The sequence below is a fragment of the Cherax quadricarinatus genome, chromosome 15, assembly GCF_038502225.1.
Source record: "Cherax quadricarinatus isolate ZL_2023a chromosome 15, ASM3850222v1, whole genome shotgun sequence".
Lineage (NCBI taxonomy): Eukaryota > Metazoa > Arthropoda > Malacostraca > Decapoda > Parastacidae > Cherax > Cherax quadricarinatus.
In genome coordinates this window covers 28,346,548-28,353,016 of record NC_091306.1, presented here as the reverse complement: position 1 = coordinate 28,353,016, position 6,469 = coordinate 28,346,548, and positions in this window count along the sequence as shown.

Below are 6,469 nucleotides of genomic sequence, written 5' to 3'. Positions count from 1 at the left end.
CTTTTTCAGTCTACACACTACATTATATGTGGTCCTGTTTCAGTCCACACACTACATTATATGTGGTCCTGTTTCAGTCCACACACTACATTATGTGTGGTGGTGTTTCAGCCCATACACTACATTATATGTGGTCCTGTTTCAGTCTACAGACTACACTATATGTGGTCCTGTTTCAGTCCACACACTACATTATATGTGGCCCTGTTTCATTCCACACGCTACATTATATGTGGCCCTGTTTCAGTCTACACACTACATTATATGTGGCCGTGTTTAGGTCTGCACACTACATTATATGTGGCCCTGTTTCAGTCCACACACATTATATTTGGCCCTGTTTTTTTCCACACACTACATTATATGGGGCCCTGTTTCAGTCCACACACTACATTATATGTGGCCCTGTTACTGTCCTCACACTACATTATGTGTGGCCATGTTACTGTCCACACACTACATTATATGTGGCCCTGTTACTGTCCACACACTACATTGTATGTGGCCCTGTTACTGTCCACACACTACATTATATGTGGCCCTGTTACTGTCCACACACTACTTTATATGTGGCCCTGTTACTGTCCACACACTACTTTATATGTGGCCCTGTTACTGTCCACACACTGCATTATATGTGACCCTGTTACAGTCCACACACTACATTATATGTGGCCCTGTTACTGTCCACACACTACTTTATATGTGGCCCTGTTACTCTCCACACACTACATTATATGTGACCCTGTTACTGTCCACACACTACATTATATGTTGCCCTGTTACTCTCCACACACTACATTATATGTTACCCTGTTACTGTCCACACACTACATTATATGTGACCCTATCACTGTCCACACACTACATTATATGTGGCCCTATCACTGTCCACACACTACATTATATGTGACCCTATCACTGTCCACACACTACATTATATGTGGCCCTGTTACTGTCCTCACACTACATTATATGTGACCCTGTTACTGTCCACACACTACATTATATGTTTCCGTGTTACTCTCCACACACTACATTATATGTGACCCTGTTACTGTCCACACACTACATTATATGTGGCCCTGTTACTGTCCTCACACTACATTATATGTGGCCGTGTTACTGTCCACACACTACATTATATGTTACCCTGTTACTGTCCACACACTACATTATATGTGACCCTATCACTGTCCACACACTACATTATATGTGGCCCTATCACTGTCCACACACTACATTATATGTGACCCTATCACTGTCCACACACTACATTATATGTGGCCCTGTTACTGTCCTCACACTACATTATATGTGACCCTGTTACTGTCCACACACTACATTTTATGTGGCCCTGTTACTGTCCACACACTACATTATATGTGGCCCTGTTACTGTCCTCACACTACATTATATGTGACCCTGTTACTGTCCTCACACTACATTATATGTGACCCTATCACTGTCCACACACTACATTATATGTGGCCCTGTTACTGTCCTCACACTACATTATATGTGACCCTGTTACTGTCCACACACTACATTATATGTGACCCTGTTACTGTCCACACACTACATTATATGTGGCCCTGTTACTGTCCACACACTACATTATATGTGGCCCTGTTACTGTCCTCACACTACATTATATGTGGCCCTGTTACTGTCCACACACTATACATGTGTAGCTTTTTTTCCTGGTGAAGACAAACATCTGAGAGAAAATGTAGTTACGGATATCTTTTATTTATTTTAAGGATGGCTACTGTTGAAATTTGCAAGTTATTAATTGAAGTAATTCATCACATTTCAAGAATTTGCTGAGGAAACACAATTACGACAAGAAAATGTTGTAGTTATTAATGTATTATATTTATAAATTGTCTGGAATAAGTGTGTCTTACGTTAATTTCACTAATGATAATTTAGCTAATGGAAAGCATATGCTGTTTATAGGAGACAACCTCGTTACTAAACTGGTGTAACCTAAGATAATCTATAAGATTACACACACACACACACACACACACACACACACACACACACACACACACACACACACACGCAGCACCAGTCTGGAACCCACACCTGGTCAAGCACGTCAAGAAGTTAGAGAAAGTACAAAGGTTTGCAACAAGGCTAGTCCCAGAGCTCAAGGGAATGTCGTACGAGGAAAGGTTAAGAGAAATCGGACTGACGACACTGGAGGACAGAAGGGTCAGGGGAGACATGATAACGACATACAAGATACTGCGGGGAATAGACAAGGTGGACAGAGATAGGATGTTCCAGAGAGGGGAAACAGGGACAAGGGGTCACAACTGGAAGCTGAAGACTCAGACGAGTCACAGGGACGTTAGGAAGTATTTCTTCAGTCATAGAATTGTCAGCAAGTGGAATAGCCTAGCAAGTGAAGTAGTGGAGGCAGGAACCATACATAGTTTTAAGAAGAGGTATGACAAAGCTCAGGAAGCAGAGAGAGAGAGGATCCAGTAGCGATCAGTGAAGAGGCGGGGCCAGGAGCTGAGTCTCGACCCCTGCAACCACAATTAGGTGAGTTAGGTGAGTACACACACACACACACACACACACACACACACACACACACACACACACACACACACACACACACACACACACACACACACACACACACACACACACACATGTAATAAATAAAGAGATGTAAATATCTAACCAAGACAGGACTCGCAGCAATAAGTTAGGAAAATTTTATTTAGTTAGGAAGTAGGAAAGCATTGGTTTAGTAATAAAGTTGTGGATGTGTTAAATAAACTCATCCACAATTCATTGAAGTTAAAATCTTGAGCAGCTTGAAAAATAGGTTGCACGAGCACATGAGTGGGTGTAGGTGAGTGTGAGACATTCCTGCTTAGCTTGGGCAAGTGGGTCTGCAGCAGTGCTCTTTCCTTCTTAAGTAGGTGTGACTTGGACCTACTAGTATGGGCTAGTAGACCTGCTGCGGTACTTCTTCTTTCTCATATTCCTTGATTAGGACAGGAAAATACTTAAACTGGGTCACTGGAGACCGTAGATTGTTCAGCATTGAATGACTAAAATCCACGTACCGCTTTTGAAAGGCAGCATCATGAAGGTGTGGTGCTTCCCTGGCGTTATGTAACCCCTACAGATTTAGTGCTGATCCACGAATAAAAAGAAACAGGACTCACATCAAGTGAAACGTTCTTCACTCTTTACCAACAAAATGCCGGCTCCTTCGCTGACTTTTCAGCACAATCAGCGACTGTGCACAACCAGATTTTGGAACACTGCGACATGAACACCTCCAGATGCTGTGTATAGAAGGTTCGTCTTAGGGGTGGCAGTCTGGTTGGCAGAGTTGGGGCTAAAGGACTTGCCTTGAAGCAGCGTTATTATTATTTTTTGAGGGATGGAATTTTTAGAATGGGCTACAGTTCCCTCCCCCTCCCTTCATTGGCGCCTCTCTTGCACACCACGGTGTTTACACCTCGAGATAAACAAGTCTTGTGTTTACACACTGAGTAATACACAACTCTCGGTGTATACACATAATTTTACTTCGCTGGGTTATCCTATGTTAAATCCCCGTAATATGTAGGTAAGCTCATGACATCTGCATGCCTTCGGAACCATTTGCAGAGTTAATTGTTTTAAACCATTTGTAAATTTCCTCAGTAAATTCTGGATTATTAATCTCATTTTATCCTATTTATTTGTGATAGTCATAGCAGAACTGATGGTAACAGAAGTAAAACAAGTATTTTATACCATTATCAACATAAAACTATTGGTACACACAACTCTAAGTGGCGGTGGACTAACACGAGTAGTTTAAGACAAACAGGACTAATTTCGTTGAGGAAGTTGGAGCTAGTCTTACAAACAGATCCATCTCCTGTAAATTTTATGCCATTTTTCAACATGGTACGGTGTATCCCATCTCCACTCTCTCCGCTTCTATGCTCGCGGTGGCTGGAGGATGGGAAGAGAGCCTACCCCTCAAGGGAGGTTCCTTGAAGGTGGTGAGGGGCTCTTGATCTAGGGAAATGGACCTGTGCTTCGGTTCCCTGAATTGAGCCTGAAAACCTTCCATCCCCTCTCCCCACATGCGCTGTATAATCCTACGGGTTTAGTGCTCTCAATAATAATAATAATAATAATAATAATAATAATAATAATAATAATAATAATAATAATAATAATAATAATAATAATGCTCTCATACATAGATTGTACATTATAGTCCTTAAACTGCGGAGAAGTACATACTTCTTCTCAGTAGATAGTCTTGATAGAGAGGCCTGAGCTTGCTACCATCTGCAGCTCATAAGACTGCCATCCCCACGAGCCCCTTTGAGGCGGGGTAGATGGCAGACCAGAGGCCTAGCTTCTCCCTACGAGCCCCGTGAGGGCGGGGAATGTGGTTAGGCCTGGGGACACTTGGTCCCAAAGATGAGGGGGTACTTGTACCTCCTCCCATGGGAGACTTAAGTCTCGAGACACTCCCTAGATAGGGAGCCAAGGCCGGGTCACCACTACTTGGAAAAGACCCGGGCCGGGAGAATACCGGCGAATAAAAAAAAAAAATAGTCTTGATGTGGATTTCCAGGTCCTCTGATATTCGTAATAATGTTGGTAGAATTACCCACAATATGTTAAGTAAAAGAACACAAGTGTAACAAATGTGACATTTTATTGTGGCAACGTTGTCATAATAAAATGTTATATTATTTGCAGTTTATTCTTTTACTTAACCTCTGATACTTGTTTCTCCCATGTACTATAATATAGGGTACTACTTCGGTATGGGGTCTAACCTAACCTAATCTAATTTGACTCCTGTAGATCACGTTGGCTATGTAGATCGCATACCAAAGTAGCACCCAATATAGTACATGGGAGTATAAGCCGTAAAAATCCTTCTATCACATCTTACGGGTGGCCTAATAAGCCAATGAAAAGGTCATGGTCATATGAGCAAAAGCTCTACTGAGTGGATCATCATATGACTAACATCCGCCTCAGGAGAAATTTTCCTGTTTCTCCTAACAAACGCGAGTGTTACTCATGACTACCCGAGTCTGGAGAAATTTTCCTAACAAACACTATACCACAATACCTTACTTACATTCTGCATCATAAAGGGTGCCTTTAACCTACTTTCCACAAAGTATACATTTACAATTCATTAACTACATCTTAAGGTTTAAGTATTTAGCGCCCCTTCCCCGTGAATGTAATAATGCAACCTAGGTATGTGCGTGTGCACTTGCTCCGGTCAACATGCCTAACTCAAGATTCAACCCCGGCCCCTTCGGCTGTTAGCCCAGCTTTCTACTCTACCACTGAGTTACGAGACCCACAATTTACTATGGATATTATTGCCTGGATAAGGGTTGAGGGTGGGTGAAGCAAGTACATTTAAGTTTGACCCGGGCGAGTACATTTTTACCTCTTGTGAGAAGAAGGATTCATTTGTTGGACTGAACTAAGAACTTGAGATCAGTTTTCTTTGTGTAAGGTTACAGGGGGAACTGATCCAACTTGACCTCCGGGGCGCACTCCTGATGGCACTTGGAAGAATTTTTTTTACGACGGAGAAATGAGACCCTGAATGTGTCAGAGGCTGCTTTCACTTATAAATATAATTTTAACTCGGGTGGTGAATGATATGTTGGTGAATTAATTAAGATGTATGTACGAATGACCATTTGATGTCAAATTCTACTTACTTACTTACTTACTTACAAAATTCAGTCTTAGATGCAAAATATATTCAGGTTCATTACATATGGTTATACACATCATTGTTTACAAAAAAAAAGGTCTTGTCTCAGTCTCACTTATCTCATCACTTCATAGGTTAAGTATATCATACATTTTTTAATTTAAAGAATAAAATTTAAAAAATTAGGACAAAAAAATGATTTTTAATTTATTCGTCATGCACATATATACCGATAGGTGTATATGCACATGACGATAGGTGTATAGTGCCATCAGTATATATACACTGAGAAGCAGAGATCATCCACTGTATATACACTGAGAGTTTACTTTAACCCCAGTCATAAGCATTAAAGTATTCTTGACTGGTGGTGAACAAGGACACCAATGTCAACAAATCCCGTTGTTTGACTTGATTGGGTTACCCTGGGTTAAATATACATAATGTACTCTATATGTATGAAACTTGATAAAAACTTAACAGGTGATATGAAGCTTTAATGACCAGTGACTAGTCGATAGGTCTAAAATCTAATGAACCAGCCATTAATTCAAGACGAGAACAAAGTACATGCAATTAGGAGAGCTGTCCTGCCCGAGGGATAGTTGGCAACAAGGGCGAGTGTATGTGATGTCAGTGTCTTCTTACCAGTCTCCAGTGCTGCTGCCTGACGCCTCGCGAGATTGCATCGCTCACTAGAGCCTCTAAGACCTAAATTCTAGGGACTAGAGA